The sequence below is a fragment of the Pseudophryne corroboree genome, chromosome 11, assembly GCF_028390025.1.
Source record: "Pseudophryne corroboree isolate aPseCor3 chromosome 11, aPseCor3.hap2, whole genome shotgun sequence".
Taxonomy (NCBI): Eukaryota; Metazoa; Chordata; class Amphibia; order Anura; family Myobatrachidae; genus Pseudophryne; species Pseudophryne corroboree.
The window spans coordinates 339588922-339607711 of record NC_086454.1 but is presented as its reverse complement, the minus strand read 5'-3'; the positions used below and the strand labels follow the sequence as shown (position 1 = coordinate 339607711).

General features: G+C 61.1%; 1 protein-coding gene across 2 annotated transcripts in view; it reads left to right on the top strand.

Moving 5' to 3' along the window:
• Positions 1-10518: 10518 nt before the first annotated feature.
• IL34 (interleukin 34) overlaps positions 10519-18790 on the top strand; it is a 73275-nt gene continuing 65003 nt past the window's right edge. The window contains exon 1 of one of the 2 annotated variants that reach the window (XM_063945864.1): positions 10519-10737. The gene's annotated coding sequence lies outside the window, so the exon portion shown is untranslated. The remainder of the gene's footprint in view (positions 10738-18790) is intronic. The other variant, XM_063945863.1, reaches the window with a different exon arrangement.

Genomic DNA, 18790 nt, shown 5'->3' with positions numbered 1-18790 from the left:
CTGTTCGCACAGGACGCCACCCTCAGATGTAGACTCTGCACCTGCCATAGGGTCGCACAGCATACTTGCCTACTTTTGAAAAAGCCTGTCAGGGAGAGTGTGACAGTGACACCTATCAGCGCGGACGTGTACTGCTACATCTGAGAGGCGTGTCATAAACATCACTTACTATCCCCAGCGTTAGTAAGATCTACTTGTTGAAGAAAAGACACTGATATTTTGCAGGATTCGTTTGTGTATTGTGTCTTACAGGAGGTTCCATATATTGTAAGTCACCACGAGAAACCTTATATAAAATACATATAGCCATAGGGATCATTGTACCTTATAACCAATGCAGGGAAATAGCACTGATGATCCAATGTGAATGTATGTATCTCTGATTTATCCCCCCCCCCCCCCCCCAGAATGTAACAGCTGTATAATGGGGATAAGGTGCAATCAGGGAGATTGCTGCTATTTCAGGGAGTCTCCTGCAGAATGAGGGAGGGTAGGCAACAATGCCTAGCCCCCCTGCTACCAGTCTGCTGCCCCTCCACATCCTAGTCCCAGCACCCCCGCTCCCAGTGTTCTGTCCCTCCCCATCCTAGTCCCACGACCCTTGCTTCCAGTCCCAGCACCCCTGCTCCCAGTGTTCTGTCCCTCCCCATCCTAGTCCCATGACCCTTGCTTCCAGTCCCAGCACCCCTGCTCCCAGTGTTCTGTCCCTCCAAATCCCAGTCCCAGCACCCCTGCTCCCAGTGTTCTGTCCCTCCCCATCCTAGTCCCATGACCCTTGCTTCCAGTCCCAGCACCCCCGCTCCCAGTGTTCTGTCCCTCCCCATCCTAGTCCCATGACCCTTGCTTCCAGTCCCAGCACCCCTGCTCCCAGTGTTCTGTCCCTCCAAATCCCAGTCCCAGCACCCCTGCTCCCAGCTCCCACTCCTAGCACCCCTGATCCCAGCCCTAGCAATCCTGCTCCCAGTCTCCTGTCCTTCCCATCCTAGTCCCAGCACCCCTGCTCCCAGTCCTAACACCCCCGCTCCCAGTCCTAACACCCCCGCTCCCAGTCCTAGCACCCACCGCTCCCAGTCTCCTGTCCCTCCCCATACTAGTCCCCCCACCCCTGCTCCCAGCCCTAGCACCCCTGCTCCCAGTGTCCTGTCCCTCCCCATCCTAGTCCCACAACCCTTGCTTCCAGTCCCAGCACCCCTGTTCCCGGCCCTAGCACCCCTGCTCCAGCCTGCTGCCCTTCCCACCATACTAGTCCCAGTACCCCTGCTCCCAGTCTGCTGTCCCTCCCCCCATCCTAGTCCCCCCACCCCTGCTCCCAGCCCTAGCACCCCTGCTCCCAGTGTCCTGTCCCTCCCCATCCTAGTCCCAGCACCCCTGCTCCCAGTCCTAGCACCCCTGCTCCCAGTCTGCTGTCCCTCCCCATCCTAGTCCCAGCACCTCTGCTCCCAGTCCCAGCACCCCTGCTCCCAGTCTGCTGTCCCTCCCCCCATCCTATTCCCCCTACCCCTGCTCCCAGCCCTAGCACCCCTGCTCCCAGTGTCCTGTCCCTCCCCATCCTAGTCCCAGCACCCTGCTCCCAGTCCTAGCACCCCTGCTCCCAGTCCTAGCACCCCTGCTCCAGCCTGCTGTCCCTCCCCATCCTAGTCCCAGCACCCTGCTCCCAGTCCAGCACCCCTGCTCCCAGTGTCCTCGTCCCTCCCCATCCTAGTCCCAGCACCCCTGCTCCCAGTGTCCTCGTCCCTCCCCATCCTAGTCCCAGCACCCTGCTCCCAGTCCTAGCACCCCTGCTCCCAGTGTCCTGTCCCTCCCCATCCTAGTCCCAGCACCCTGCTCCCAGTCCTAGCACCCCTGCTCCCAGTCTCCTGTCCCTCCCCATCCTAGTCCCAGCACCCCTGCTCCCAGTGTCCTGTCCCTCCCCATCCTAGTCCCAGCACCACTGCTCCCAGCCCTAGCACCCTGCTCCCAGTGTCCTGTCCCTCCCCATCCTAGTCCCAGCACCCCTGCTCCCAGTCCTAGCACCCCTGCTCCCAGTCTCCTGTCCCTCCCCATCCTAGTCCCAGCACCCCTGCTCCCAGTGTCCTGTCCCTCCCCATCCTAGTCCCAGCACCACTGCTCCCAGCCCTAGCACCCTGCTCCCAGTCTCCATCCTAGTCCCAGCACCCCTGCTCCTAGCCCTATCACCCCTGCTCCCAGTGTCCTGTCCCTCCCCATCCTAGTCCCAGCACCCCTGCTCCCAGTCCTATGACCCCTGCTCCCAGTGTCCTGTCCCTCCCCATCCTAGTCCCAGCACCCCTGCTCCCAGTCCTATGACCCCTGCTCCCAGTGTCCTGTCCCTCCCCATCCTAGTCCCAGCACCCTGCTCCCAGTCCTAGCACCCCTGCTCCCAGTGTCCTGTCCCTCCCCATCCTAGTCCCAGCACCCTGCTCCCAGTCCTAGCACCCCTGCTCCCAGTCTCCTGTCCCTCCCCATCCTAGTCCCAGCACCCCTGCTCCCAGTGTCCTGTCCCTCCCCATCCTAGTCCCAGCACCACTGCTCCCAGTCCTAGCACCCCTGCTCCCTGTGTCCTGTCCCTCCCCATCCTAGTCCCAGCACCCTGCTCCCAGTCCTAGCACCCCTGCTTCCAGTCTCCTGTCCCTCCCCATCCTAGTCCCAGCACCCCTGCTCCCAGTGTCCTGTCCCTCCCCATCCTAGTCCCAGCACCACTGCTCCCAGCCCTAGCACCCTGCTCCCAGTGTCCTGTCCCTCCCCATCCTAGTCCCAGCACCCTGCTCCCAGTCCTAGCACCCCTGCTCCCAGTGTCCTGTCCCTCCCCATCCTAGTCCCAGCACCCTGCTCCCAGTCCTAGCACCCCTGCTCCCAGTCTCCTGTCCCTCCCCATCCTAGTCCAAGCACCCCTGCTCCCAGTGTCCTGTCCCTCCCCATCCTAGTCCCAGCACCACTGCTCCCAGTCCTAGCACCCCTGCTCCCAGTGTCCTGTCCCTCCCCATCCTAGTCCCAGCACCACTGCTCCCAGTCCTAGCACCCCTGCTCCCAGTCTCCTGTCCCTCCCCATCCTAGTCCCAGCACCCCTGCTCCCAGACTGCTGTCCCTCCCCATCCTAGTCCCAGCACCCTGCTCCCAGTCCCATCACCCCTGCTCCCAGCCCTAGCACCCTGCTCCCAGTCTCCATCCTAGTCCCATCACCCCTGCTCCCAGCCCTATCACCCCTGCTCCCAGTGTCCTGTCCCTCCCCATCCTAGTCCCAGCACCACTGCTCCCAGTCCTAGCACCCCTGCTCCCAGTCCTAGCACCCCTGCTCCCAGTGTCCTGTCCCTCCCCATCCTAGTCCCAGCACCCCTGCTCCCAGTCTCCTGTCCCTCCCCATCCTAGTCCCAGCACCCCTGCTCCCAGTCTCCTGTCCCTCCCCATCCTAGTCCCAGCACCCCTGCTCCCAGTCTCCTGTCCCTCCCCATCCTAGTCCCAGCACCTCTGCTCCCAGTCCTAGCACCCCTGCTCCCAGTGTCCTGTCCCTCCCCATTCTAGTCCCAGCACCCTGCTCCCAGATCAGCACCCCTGCTCCCAGTGTCCTGTCCCTCCCCATCCTAGTCCCACAACCCTTGCTTCCAGTCCCAGCACCCCTGTTCCCGGCCCTAGCACCCCTGCTCCTAGCCTGCTGCCCTTCCCACCATACTAGTCCCAGTACCCCTGCTCCCAGTCTGCTGTCCCTCCCCCCATCCTAGTCCCCCCACCCCTGCTCCCAGCCCTAGCACCCCTGCTCCCAGTGTCCTGTCCCTCCCCATCCTAGTCCCAGCACCCCTGCTCCCAGTCCTAGCACCCCTGCTCCCAGTCTGCTGTCCCTCCCCATCCTAGTCCCAGCACCTCTGCTCCCAGTCCCAGCACCCCTGCTCCCAGTCTGCTGTCCCTCCCCATCCTAGTCCCCCTGCTCCCAGCCCTAGCACCCCTGCTCCCAGTGTCCTGTCCCTCCCCATCCTAGTCCCAGCACCCTGCTCCCAGTCCAGCACAACTGCTCCCAGTGTCCTCGTACCTCCCCATCCTAGTCCCAGCACCCCTGCTCCCAGTGTCCTCGTCCCTCCCCATCCTAGTCCCAGCACCCTGCTCCCAGTCCAGCACCCCTGCTCCCAGTATCCTCGTCCCTCCCCATCCTAGTCCCAGCACCCTGCTCCCAGTCCTAGCACCCCTGCTCCCAGTGTCCTGTCCCTCCCCATCCTAGTCCCACAACCCTTGCTTCCAGTCCCAGCATGCCTGTTCCCGGCCCTAGCACCCCTGCTCCAGCCTGCTGCCCTTCCCACCATACTAGTCCCAGTACCCCTGCTCCCAGTCTGCTGTCCCTCCCCCCATCCTAGTCCCCCAACCCCTGCTCCCAGCCCTAGCACCCCTGCTCCCAGTGTCCTGTCCCTCCCCATCCTAGTCCCAGCACCCCTGCTCCCAGTCCTAGCACCCCTGCTCCCAGTCTGCTATCCCTCCCCATCCTAGTCCCAGCACCTCTGCTCCCAGTCCCAGCACCCCTGCTCCCAGTCTGCTGTCCCTCCCCCCATCCTAGTCCCCCCCCACCCCTGCTCCCAGCCCTAGCACCCCTGCTCCCAGTGTCCTGTCCCTCCCCATCCTAGTCCAAGCACCCTCCTCCCAGTCCTAGCACCCCTGCTCCCAGTCCTAGCACCCCTGCTCCAGCCTGCTGTCCCTCCCCATCCTAGTCCCAGCACCCTGCTCCCAGTCCAGCACCCCTGCTCCCAGTGTCCTCGTCCCTCCCCATCCTAGTCCCAGCAACCCTGCTCCCAGTGTCCTCGTCCCTCCCCATCCTAGTCCCAGCACCCTGCTCCCAGTCCAGCACCCCTGCTCCCAGTGTCCTCGTCCCTCCCCATCCTAGTCCCAGCACCCTGCTCCCAGTCCTAGCACCCCTGCTCCCAGTGTCCTGTCCCTCCCCATCCTAGTCCCAGCACCCTGCTCCCAGTCCTAGCACCCCTGCTCCCAGTCTCCTGTCCCTCCCCATCCTAGTCCCAGCACCCCTGCTCCCAGTGTCCTGTCCCTCCCCATCCTAGTCCCAGCACCACTGCTCCCAGCCCTAGCACCCTGCTCCCAGTCTCCATCCTAGTCCCAGCACCCCTGCTCCTAGCCCTATCACCCCTGCTCCCAGTGTCCTGTCCCTCCCCATCCTAGTCCCAGCACCCCTGCTCCCAGTCCTATGACCCCTGCTCCCAGTGTCCTGTCCCTCCCCATCCTAGTCCCAGCACCCCTGCTCCCAGTCCTAGCACCCCTGCTCCCAGTGTCCTGTCCCTCCCCATCCTAGTCCCATCACACTGCTCCCAGCCCTAGCACCCCTGCTCCCAGCCTGCTGTCCCTCCCCATCCTAGTCCCAGCACCCTGCTCCCAGTCCTAGCACCCCTGCTCCCAGTGTCCTGTCCCTCCCCATCCTAGTCCCAGCACCCTGCTCCCAGTCCTAGCACCCCTGCTCCCAGTCTCCTGTCCCTCCCCATCCTAGTCCCAGCACCCCTGCTCCCAGTGTCCTGTCCCTCCCCATCCTAGTCCCAGCACCACTGCTCCCAGTCCTAGCACCCCTGCTCCCTGTGTCCTGTCCCTCCCCATCCTAGTCCCAGCACCCTGCTCCCAGTCCTAGCACCCCTGCTCCCAGTCTCCTGTCCCTCCCCATCCTAGTCCCAGCACCCCTGCTCCCAGTGTCCTGTCCCTCCCCATCCTAGTCCCAGCACTACTGCTCCCAGCCCTAGCACCCTGCTCCCAGTGTCCTGTCCCTCCCCATCCTAGTCCCAGCACCCTGCTCCCAGTCCTAGCACCCCTGCTCCCAGTGTCCTGTCCCTCCCCATCCTAGTCCCAGCACCCTGCTCCCAGTCCTAGCACCCCTGCTCCCAGTCTCCTGTCCCTCCCCATCCTAGTCCCAGCACCCCTGCTCCCAGTGTCCTGTCCCTCCCCATCCTAGTCCCAGCACCACTGCTCCCAGTACTAGCACCCCTGCTCCCAGTGTCCTGTCCCTCCCCATCCTAGTCCCAGCACCACTGCTCCCAGTCCTAGCACCCCTGCTCCCAGTCTCCTGTCCCTCCCCATCCTAGTCCCAGCACCCCTGCTCCCAGTCTGCTGTCCCTCCCCATCCTAGTCCCAGCACCCTGCTCCCAGTCCCATCACCCCTGCTCCCAGCCCTAGCACCCTGCTCCCAGTCTCCATCCTAGTCCCATCACCACTGCTCCCAGTCCTAGCAACCCTGCTCCCAGTGTCCTGTCCCTCCCCATCCTAGTCCCAGCACCACTGCTCCCAGTCCTAGCACCCCTGCTCCCAGTCTCCTGTCCCTCCCCATCCTAGTCCCAGCACCCCTGCTCCCAGTCTCCTGTCCCTCCCCATCCTAGTCCCAGCACCTCTGCTCCCAGTCCCATCACCCCTGCTCCCAGGCCTAGCACCCTGCTCCCAGTCTCCATCCTAGTCCCATCACCCCTGCTCCCAGCCCTATCACCCCTGCTCCCAGTGTCCTGTCCCTCCCCATCCTAGTCCCAGCACCACTGCTCCCAGTCCTAGCACCCCTGCTCCCAGTCCTAGCACCCCTGCTCCCAGTGTCCTGTCCCTCCCCATCCTAGTCCCAGCACCCCTGCTCCCAGTCTCCTGTCCCTCCCCATCCTAGTCCCAGCACCCCTGCTCCCAGTCTCCTGTCCCTCCCCATCCTAGTCCCAGCACCCCTGCTCCCAGTCTCCTGTCCCTCCCCATCCTAGTCCCAGCACCTCTGCTCCCAGTCCTAGCACCCCTGCTCCCAGTGTCCTGTCCCTCCCCATCCTAGTCCCAGCACCCTGCTCCCAGATCAGCACCCCTGCTCCCAGTGTCCTGTCCCTACCCATCCTAGTCCCACAACCCTTGCTTCCAGTCCCAGCACCCCTGTTCCCGGCCCTAGCACCCCTGCTCCTAGCCTGCTGCCCTTCCCACCATACTAGTCCCAGTACCCCTGCTCCCAGTCTGCTGTCCCTCCCCCCAACCTAGTCCCCCCACCCCTGCTCCCAGCCCTAGCACCCCTGCTCCCAGTGTCCTGTCCCTCCCCATCCTAGTCCCAGCACCCCTGCTCCCAGTCCTAGCACTCCTGCTCCCAGTCTGCTGTCCCTCCCCATCCTAGTCCTAGCACCTCTGCTCCCAGTCCCAGCACCCCTGCTCCCAGTCTGCTGTCCCTCCCCCCATCCTAGTCCCCCCACCCCTGCTCCCAGCCCTAGCACCCCTGCTCCCAGTGTCCTGTCCCTCCCCATCCTAGTCCCAGCACCCTGCTCCCAGTCCAGCACCCCTGCTCCCAGTGTCCTCGTCCCTCCCCATCCTAGTCCCAGCACCCCTGCTCCCAGTGTCCTCGTCCCTCCCCATCCTAGTCCCAGCACCCTGCTCCCAGTCCAGCACCCCTGCTCCCAGTGTCCTCGTCCCTCCCCATCCTAGTCCCAGCACCCTGCTCCCAGTCCTAGCACCCCTGCTCCCAGTCTCCTGTCCCTCCCCATCCTAGTCCCAGCACCCTGCTCCCAGTCCTAGCACCCCTGCTCCCAGTCTCCTGTCCCTCCCCATCCTAGTCCCAGCACCCCTGCTCCCAGTGTCCTGTCCCTCCCCATCCTAGTCACAGCACCACTGCTCCCAGCCCTAGCACCCTGCTCCCAGTGTCCTGTCCCTCCCCATCCTAGTCCCAGCACCCTGCTCCCAGTCCTAGCACCCCTGCTCCCAGTCTCCTGTCCCTCACCATCCCAGTCCCAGCACCCCTGCTCCCAGTGTCCTGTCCCTCCCCATCCTAGTCCCAGTACCACTGCTCCCAGCCCTAGCACCCTGCTCCCAGTCTCCATCCTAGTCCCAGCACCCCTGCTCCTAGCCCTATCACCCCTGCTCCCAGTCTCCTGTCCCTCCCCATCCTAGTCCCAGCACCCCTGCTCCCAGTCCTATGACCGCTGCTCCCAGTGTCCTGTCCCTCCCCATCCTAGTCCCAGCACCCCTGCTCCCAGTCCTATGACCCCTGCTCCCAGTGTCCTGTCCCTCCCCATCCTAGTCCCAGCACCCTGCTCCCAGCCCTAGCACCCCTGCTCCCAGTCTGCTATCCCTCCCCATCCTAGTCCCAGCACCCTGCTCCCAGTCCTAGCACCCCTGCTCCCAGTGTCCTGTCCCTCCCCATCCTAGTCCCAGCACCCTGCTCCCAGTCCTAGCACCCCTGCTCCCAGTCTCCTGTCCCTCCCCATCCTAGTCCCAGCACCCCTGCTCCCAGTGTCCTGTCCCTCCCCATCCTAGTCCCAGCACCACTGCTCCCAGTCCTAGCACCCCTGCTCCCTGTGTCCTGTCCCTCCCCATTCTAGTCCCAGCACCCTGCTCCCAGTCCTAGCACCCCTGCTCCCAGTCTCCTGTCCCTCCCCATCCTAGTCCCAGCACCCCTGCTCCCAGTGTCCTGTCCCTCCCCATCCTAGTCCCAGCACCCTGCTCCCAGTCCTAGCACCCCTGCTCCCAGTCTCCTGTCCCTCCCCATCCTAGTCCCAGCACCCCTGCTCCCAGTGTCCTGTCCCTCCCCATCCTAGTCCCAGCACCACTGCTCCCAGCCCTAGCACCCTGCTCCCAGTGTCCTGTCCCTCCCCATCCTAGTCCCAGCACCCTGCTCCCAGTCCTAGCACCCCTGCTCCCAGTGTCCTGTCCCTCCCCATCCTAGTCCCAGCACCCTGCTCCCAGTCCTAGCACCCCTGCTCCCAGTGTCCTGTCCCTCCCCATCCTAGTCCCAGCACCACTGCTCCCAGTCCTAGCACCCCTGCTCCCAGTCTCCTGTCCCTCCCCATCCTAGTCCCAGCACCCCTGCTCCCAGTCTGCTGTCCCTCCCCATCCTAGTCCCAGCACCACTGCTCCCAGTCCCATCACCCCTGCTCCCAGTGTCCTGTCCCTCCCCATCCTAGTCCCAGCACCCTGCTCCCAGATCAGCACCCCTGCTCCCAGTGTCCTGTCCCTCCCCATCCTAGTCCCACAACCCTTGCTTCCAGTCCCAGCACCCCTGTTCCCGGCCCTAGCACCCCTGCTCCTAGCCTGCTGCCCTTCCCACCATACTAGTCCCAGTACCCCTGCTCCCAGTCTGCTGTCCCTCCCCCCATCCTAGTCCCCCCACCCCTGCTCCCAGCCCTAGCACCCCTGCTCCCAGTGTCCTGTCCCTCCCCATCCTAGTCCCAACACCCTGCTCCCAGTCCTAGCACCCCTGCTCCAGCCTGCTGTCCCTCCCAATCCTAGTCCCAGCACCCTGCTCCCAGCCCTAGCACCCTGCTCCCAGTGTCCTGTCCCTCCCCATCCTAGTCCCAGCACCCTGCTCCCAGTCCTAGAACCCCTGCTCCCAGTGTCCTGTCCCTCCCCATCCTAGTCCCAGCACCCCTGCTCCCAGTCTCCTGTCCCTCCCCATCCTAGTCCCAGCACCCCTGCTCCCAGTGTCCTGTCCCTCCCAATCCTAGTCCCAGCACCACTGCTCCCAGTCCTAGCACCCCTGCTCCCAGTCTCCTGTCCCTCCCCATCCTAGTCCCAGCACCACTGCTCCCAGTCCTAGCACCCCTGCTCCAAGTCTCCTGTCCCTCCCCATCCTAGTCCCAGCACCCTGCTCCCAGTCCCAGCACCCTGCTCCCAGCCCTAGCACCCTGCTCCCAGTCTCCATCCTAGTCCCAGCACCCCTGCTCCCAGCCCTATCACCCCTGCTCCCAGTGTCCTGTCCCTCCCCATCCTAGTCCCAGCACCCCTGCTCCCAGTCCTATCACCCCTGCTCCCAGTGTCCTGTCCCTCCCCATCCTAGTCCCAGCACCCCTGCTCCCAGTCCTATCACCCCTGCTCCCAGTGTCCTGTCCCTCCCCATCCTAGTCCCAGCACCCTGCTTCAGCCTGCTGTCCCTCCCCATCCTAGTCCCAGCACCACTGCTCCCAGTCCTAGCACCCCTGCTCCCAGTGTCCTGTCCCTCCCCATCCTAGTCCCAGCACCCCTGCTCCCAGTCTCCTGTCCCTCCCCATCCTAGTCCCAGCACCCCTGCTCCCAGTCTGCTGTCCCTCCCCATCCTAGTCCCAGCACCCTGCTCCCAGTCCCATCACCCCTGCTCCCAGCCCTAGCACCCCTGCTCCCAGTGTCCTGTCCCTCCCCATCCTAGTCCCAGCACCCCTGCTCCCAGTCCTATCACCCCTGCTCCCAGTGTCCTGTCCCTCCCCATCCTAGTCCCAGCACCCTGCTCCCAGTCCAGCACCCCTGCTCCCAGTCCAGCACCCCTGCTCCCGGCCTGCTGCTCCCCCCACATCCTAGTCCCAGCACCCCTGCTTCCAGTCTGCTGTCCCTCCCCATCCTAGTCCCAGCACCCTGCTCCCAGTCCCATCACCCCTGCTCCCAGCCCTAGCACCCCTGCTCCCAGTCTCCTGTCCCTCCCCATCCTAGTCCCAGCACCCCTGCTCCCAGTCCTATCACCCCTGCTCCCAGTGTCCTGTCCCTCCCCATCCTAGTCCCAGCACCCTGCTCCCAGTCCAGCACCCCTGCTCCCAGTCCAGCACCCCTGCTCCCGGCCTGCTGCTCCCCCCACATCCTAGTCCCAGCACCCCTGCTTCCAGTCTGCTGTCCCTCCCCATCCCAGTCCAGCACGCTGCTCCCAGTATATCCCCCGCCTCCTCCCACTCCCTGACCCCCTATGTCAGACACTCGGACCAGACAACAAGCAGAAGTCTCTCATTACAGGGAACATCGTGCACTGTATACGGATTAATCCCACTCACTGGGCACCGGGATATCTGCATCCTGCAGCAGCAATGGGTGAGTTCCTATAATGTTACTGATCCCTACTGATCCCACACACTGATTACAGGTAAGACACTTGCTGAGTCTACCTCCACCATCCCTCACTGCCAGCTGCTCGTACACATTGCAAGTATGTCTTATCTATGTACTTTACAACATGGGATTAGCATGACATGCTGTATCGGTAATCCATGTGTCTGCTGGGAGGATACAGACATGAGAATGATTCATAACAAGACTGCGACGTGACTCTGCGGAACAGCTGTCGCCACCATCTGTGTAATAGCCATATGCCTGACATGCACCAGTGTCACCTCACCGGTCCCTGCACCAGTGTCTCCTGTATCTATACTGCGGTCACACCATGCTGACACCTCACCGGTCCCTGCACCAGTGTCTCCTGTATCTACACTGCGGTCACACCACGCTGACACCTCACCGGTCCCTGCACCAGTGCCTCCTGTATCTACACTGCGGTCACACCACGCTGACACCTCACCGGTCCCTGCACCAGTGCCTCCTGTATCTATACTGCGGTCACACCACGCTGACACCTCACCAGTCCCTGCACCAGTGTCTCCTGTATCTATACTGCGGTCACACCACGCTGACACCTCACCAGTCCCTGCACCAGTGTCTCCTGTATCTATACTGCGGTCACACCACGCTGACACCTCACCAGTCCCTGCACCGGTGTCTCCAGTATCTATACTGCGGTCACACCACGCTGACACCTCACTGGTCCCTGCACCGGTGTCTCCAGTATCAATACTGCGGTCACACCACGCTGACACCTCACCGGTCCCTGCACTATGCACCGGGGTCTCCTGTATCTATACTGCGGTCACACCACGCTGACACCTCACCAGTCCCTGCACCAGTGTCTCCTGTATCTATACTGTGGTCACACCACGCTGACACCTCACCGGTCCCTGCACCGGTGTCTCCTGTATCTATACTGCGGTCACACCACGCTGACACCTCACCGGTCCCTGCAGCAGTGTCTCCTGTATCTATACTGCGGTCACACCACGCTGACACCTCACCGGTCCCTGCAGCAGTGTCTCCTGTATCTATACTGCGGTCACACCACGCTGACACCTCACCGGTCCCTGCACCATGCACCGGGGTCTCCTGTATCTATACTGCGGTCACACCATGCTGACACCTCACCGGTCCCTGCACCGGTGTCTCCAGTATCTATACTGCGGTCACACCACGCTGACACCTCACCAGTCCCTGCACCGGTGTCTCCAGTATCTATACTGCGGTCACACCACGCTGACACCTCACTGGTCCCTGCACCGGTGTCTCCAGTATCAATACTGCGGTCACACCACGCTGACACCTCACCGGTCCCTGCACTATGCACCGGGGTCTCCTGTATCTATACTGCGGTCACACCATGCTGACACCTCACCGGTCCCTGCACCGGTGTCTCCAGTATCAATACTGCGGTCACACCACGCTGACACCTCACCGGTCCCTGCACCATGCACCGGGGTCTCCTGTATCTATACTGCGGTCACACCATGCTGACACCTCACCGGTCCCTGCACCGGTGTCTCCAGTATCTATACTGCGGTCACACCACGCTGACACCTCACCAGTCCCTGCACCGGTGTCTCCAGTATCTATACTGCGGTCACACCACGCTGACACCTCACTGGTCCCTGCACCGGTGTCTCCAGTATCAATACTGCGGTCACACCACGCTGACACCTCACCGGTCCCTGCACTATGCACCGGGGTCTCCAGTATCTATACTGCGGTCACACCACGCTGACACCTCACCGGTCCCTGCACCGGTGTCTCCAGTATCTATACTGCGGTCACACCATGCTGACACCTCACCGGTCCCTGCACCGGTGTCTCCTGTATCTATACTGCGGTCACACCACGCTGACACCTCACCGGTCCCTGCACCGGTGTCTCCTATATCTATACTGCGGTCACACCACGCTGACACCTCACCGGTCTCTGCACCAGTGTCTTCTGTATCTACACTGCGGTCACACCACGCTGACACCTCACCAGTCCCTGCATCGGTGTCTCCTGTATCTATACTGCGGTCACACCACACTGACACCTCACCGGTCCCTGCAGCAGTGTCTCCTGTATCTATACTGCGGTCACACCACGCTGACACCTCACCGGTCCCTGCACCATGCACCGGGGTCTCCTGTATCTATACTGCGGTCACACCACGCTGACACTTCACCGGTCCCTGCACCGGTGTCTTCTGTATCTATACTGCGGTCACACCACGCTGACACCTCACCAGTCCCTGCACCGGTGTCTCCAGTATCTATACTGCGGTCACACCACGCTGACACCTCACTGGTCCCTGCACCGGTGTCTCCAGTATCAATACTGCGGTCACACCACGCTGACACCTCACCGGTCCCTGCACTATGCACCGGGGTCTCCAGTATCTATACTGCGGTCACACCACGCTGACACCTCACCGGTCCCTGCACCGGTGTCTCCAGTATCTATACTGCGGTCACACCACGCTGACACCTCACCGGTCCCTGCACCAGTGTCTCCTGTATCTATACTGCGGTCACACCACGCTGACACCTCACCGGTCCCTGCACCGGTGTCTCCTGTATCTATACTGCGGTCACACCACGCTGACACCTCACCGGTCCCTGTACCGGTGTCTCCTATATCTATACTGCGGTCACACCACGCTGACACCTCACCGGTCTCTGCACCAGTGTCTTCTGTATCTACACTGCGGTCACACCACGCTGACACCTCACCAGTCCCTGCATCGGTGTCTCCTGTATCTATACTGCGGTCACACCACACTGACACCTCACCGGTCCCTGCACCGGTGTCTCCTGTATCTATACTGCGGTCACACCACGCTGACACCTCACCGGTCCCTGCACCATGCACCGGGGTCTCCTGTATCTATACTGCGGTCACACCACGCTGACACCTCACCGGTCCCTGCACCGGTGTCTTCTGTATCTACACTGCGGTCACACAACGCTGACACCTCACCAGTCCCTGCACCAGTGTCTCCTGTATCTATACTGCGGTCACACCACGCTGACACCTCACCGGTCCCTGCACCGGTGTCTCGTTTATCTATACTGCGGTCACACCACGCTGACACCTCACCGGTCCCCGCACCGGTGTCTCCTGTATCTATACTGCGGCCACACCTCACTGACACCTCACCGGTCCCTGCACCGGTGTCTCCTGTATCTATACTGCGGTCACACCACACTGACAACTCACCGGTCCTTGCACCGGTGTCTCCTGTATCTATACTGCGGTCACACCACGCTGACACCTCACTGGTCCCTGCACCGGTGTCTCCAGTATCAATACTGCGGTCACACCACGCTGACACCTCACCGGTCCCTGCACTATGCACCGGGGTCTCCTGTATCTATACTGCGGTCACACCATGCTGACACCTCACCGGTCCCTGCACCGGTGTCTCCAGTATCTATACTGCGGTCACACCACGCTGACACCTCACCAGTCCCTGCACCAGTGTCTCCTGTATCTATACTGCGGTCACACCACGCTGACACCTCACCGGTCCCTGCACCATGCACCGGGGTCTCCTGTATCTATACTGCGGTCACACCATGCTGACACCTCACCGGTCCCTGCACCGGTGTCTCCAGTATCTATACTGCGGTCACACCACGCTGACACCTCACCAGTCCCTGCACCGGTGTCTCCAGTATCTATACTGCGGTCACACCACGCTGACACCTCACTGGTCCCTGCACCGGTGTCTCCAGTATCAATACTGCGGTCACACCACGCTGACACCTCACCGGTCCCTGCACTATGCACCGGGGTCTCCAGTATCTATACTGCGGTCACACCACGCTGACACCTCACCGGTCCCTGCACCGGTGTCTCCAGTATCTATACTGCGGTCACACCACGCTGACACCTCACCGGTCCCTGCACCGGTGTCTCCTGTATCTATACTGCGGTCACACCACGCTGACACCTCACCGGTCCCTGCACCGGTGTCTCCTATATCTATACTGCGGTCACACCACGCTGACACCTCACCGGTCTCTGCACCAGTGTCTTCTGTATCTACACTGCGGTCACACCACGCTGACACCTCACCAGTCCCTGCATCGGTGTCTCCTGTATCTATACTGCGGTCACACCACACTGACACCTCACCGGTCCCTGCACCGGTGTCTCCTGTATCTATACTGCGGTCACACCACGCTGACACCTCACCGGTCCCTGCACCATGCACCGGGGTCTCCTGTATCTATACTGCGGTCACACCACGCTGACACCTCACCGGTCCCTGCACCGGTGTCTTCTGTATCTATACTGCGGTCACACCACGCTGACACCTCACCGGTCCCTGCACCGGTGTCTCCTGTATCTATACTGTGGTCACACCATGCTGACACCTCACCGGTCCCTGCACCGGTGTCTCCAGTATCTATACTGCGGTCACACCACGCTGACACCTCACCAGTCCCTGCACCGGTGTCTCCAGTATCTATACTGCGGTCACACCACGCTGACACCTCACTGGTCCCTGCACCGGTGTCTCCAGTATCAATACTGCGGTCACACCACGCTGACGCCTCACCGGTCCCTGCACTATGCACCGGGGTCTCCAGTATCTATACTGCGGTCACACCACGCTGACACCTCACCGGTCCCTGCACCGGTGTCTCCAGTATCTATACTGCGGTCACACCACGCTGACACCTCACCGGTCCCTGCACCAGTGTCTCCTGTATCTATACTGCGGTCACACCACGCTGACACCTCACCGGTCCCTGCACCGGTGTCTCCTGTATCTATACTGCGGTCACACCACGCTGACACCTCACTGGTCCCTGCACCGGTGTCTCCTATATCTATACTGCGGTCACACCACGCTGACACCTCACCGGTCCCTGCACCATGCACCGGGGTCTCCTGTATCTATACTGCGGTCACACCACGCTGACACCTCACCGGTCCCTGCACCGGTGTCTTCTGTATCTACACTGCGGTCACACCACGCTGACACCTCACCGGTCCCTGCACCAGTGTCTCCTGTATCTATACTGCGGTCACACCACGCTGACACCTCACCGGTCCCTGCACCGGTGTCTCGTTTATCTATACTGCGGTCACACCACGCTGACACCTCACCGGTCCCTGCACCAGTGTCTTCTGTATCTATACTGCGGTCACACCACGCTGACACCTCACCGGTCCCTGCACCGGTGTCTCGTTTATCTATACTGCGGTCACACCACGCTGACACCTCACCGGTCCCCGCACCGGTGTCTCCTGTATCTATACTGCGGCCACACCTCACTGACACCTCACCGGTCCCTGCACCGGTGCCTCCTGTATCTATACTGCGGTCACACCACGCTGACAACTCACCGGTCCTTGCACCGGTGTCTCCTGTATCTATACTGCGGTCACACCACGCTGACGCCTCACCGATCCCTGTACCGGTGTCTCCTGTATCTATACTGCGGTCACACCTCACTGACACCTCACCGGTCCCTGCACCAGTGTCTCCTGTATCTACACTGCGGTCACACCTCACTGACACCTCACCAGTCCCTGCACCGGTGTCTCCTGTATCTATACTGCGGTCACACCACGCTGACACCTTACCGGTCCCTGCACCGTTGCCTCCTGTATCTACACTGCGGTCACACTACGCTGACACCTCACCGGTCCCTGCACCGATACCTCCTGTATCTATACTGCGATCACACCACGCTGACACCTCACCGGTCCCTGCACCGGTGTCTCCTGTATCTATACTGCGGTCACACCACGCTGACACCTCACCGGTCCCTGCACCGGTGTCTCCTGTATCTATACTGCGGTCACACCACGCTGACGCCTCACCGATCCCTGTACCGGTGTCTCCTGTATCTATACTGCGGTCACACCACACTGACACCTCACCGGTCCCTGCACCTCACAGTGTATCTATAGTAAGAGCTGTCCTTCGCGATCTCCGGCGGGCCCTGAACTTTATGACCGGGAGTCGTTCTGCGCATGCGCAGAGTGACGGGGCGGCTACGGAGCATGCTGGGAGGTATCCAATCCAACACTGCTATGGGGTAACACCCTCCATGGCAGTGTCCTGGCGGCCAGCATTTAGTTCGGGGGTTTTACAGTATTTTCTGTTTAATACATCTCGCCCCCTGGGGCACGTGTACGCGGTGCGATCGATGTCCGTGCAGATGCAGACGCACACATATACACGAAAGGGGCTTAGTGTCATAGACACAATACCAGCAGATGACGCAGACACGGACGCTGTAGGGCCAGCCACAAAACCGAGAAACGCCATTATAATGAACGGTCTCTGCCACATATATGATTGGTGCGCTTCGGTGCGCAGTAAGAACGCTCGGGTGTTTGGGCACTTGCACTATCCCTCTCTATGACATTGCCCAGGCGTATAGCTCCGGTGCGCCATCCCTGGCTGGTGCTAACAGCAGGCGCTGTGGCAGATGTGCCGGCTGTTGTGCATGATGTGAATGAGTCCCACGTTGTGTGAGAGGAAGCGTGCTAAGGTTTATCACCACTGTCCTCAGTGAGCCGGGAACATGCAGCTCTCTCTTGTGACACCGCCATCGATCACTGTGTCTTGTTTTCCCGTGTTTATGAGTCTGTCTGCATAGCTGTGTCAGGCCTGGTATGTGCACGTTACACGCTATGGGCTGGGGTAACTGAGGAGAACCGTATTACAGGGGATTATACACATAACAGTATAACCATTACACCACTGACAGAAGTATTACTGATTATCCCATCACCCAGCCGTGGGATACATCACTCAGTGAGGGGACAATCAGCTCTGGGACATGGGCCATACTGTGATGGTGGGTCAGTCCATCTTCTCGGCATGCATTGGTTAGTACCCACGAAGTGTGATATGGCGCAAGTCTCAATGAAGCGCGTGGGAAGGGGAGGCGGAAAAAAGCAGCAGAATCCATTTATGTCCAACTGTGCACAAGCCCCATTATCCTTTCTTACAGATAAACGTAGCAGCATGCAGTTCTGTAATGATGACAGTGCCGTAACTAGGAGTGTGTGAGGGGTTACTAGGGGTGTGTGAGGGGTAACTAGGGGTGTGCATGGGGTAACTAGGGGTGTGTGAGGGGTTACTAGGAGTGTGTGAGGGTTTACTAGGGGTATGCTAGGGGTAATTAGAGGTGTGTGGGAGGTTACTAGGGGTGTGCGAGGGGTAACTAGGGGTGTGTGAGAGGTAACTAGGGGGCGTGTGAGGGGTTACTAGGGGTGTGCGAGGGGTAACTAAGGTTGTGCGAGGGGTACCTAGGTGTGTGCGAGGGGTATTTAGAGTTGCGCGAGGGGTAACTAGGGTTGTACAACGGGTCACTAGGGGTGTGTGAGGGGTTACTAGGAGTGTGTGAGGGGTTACTAGGGGTGTGTGGGGGGTAACTAGGGGTGTGTGAGGACTAACTAGGGGTGTGTGAGGAGTAACTAGGGATGTGCGAGGGGTAATTAGAGGTGTATGAGGGGTTACTAGGGGTGTGTGAGGGGTAACTAGGGGGCGTGTGAGGGGTTACTAGGGGTGTGCGAGGGGTAACTAAGGTTGTGCAAGGGGTAACTAGGTGTGTGCGAGGGGTATTTAGAGTTGCGCAAGGTGTATTTAGAGTTGCGCGAGGGGTAACTAGGGTTGTACGACGGATCACTAGGGGTGTGTGAGGATTAACTAGAGGTGTCTGAGGGGTTACTTGGGTTGTGGAGGGGTAACTAGGGGTGTGTGGGGGGTAACTAGGGGTGTGCGAGGGGTAACTAGCGGTGTGTGAGGGGTTACTAGTGGAGTGTGAGGGGTGACTAGGGTTGTGCGATGGGGTAACTAGGGGTGTGTGAGGGGTAAATAGGGGTGTGCGAGGGGTAATTAGAGTAGTGCGAGGGGTAACTAGGGTTGCGAGGGGTAATTAGAGGTGTACGAGAGGTTACTAGGGTTGTGTGAGGGGTAACTAGGGGTGTGTGAGGACTAACTAAGGGTGTGCGAGGGGCAATTAGAGGTGTGCGAGGGGTTACTAGAGTTGTGCCAGGA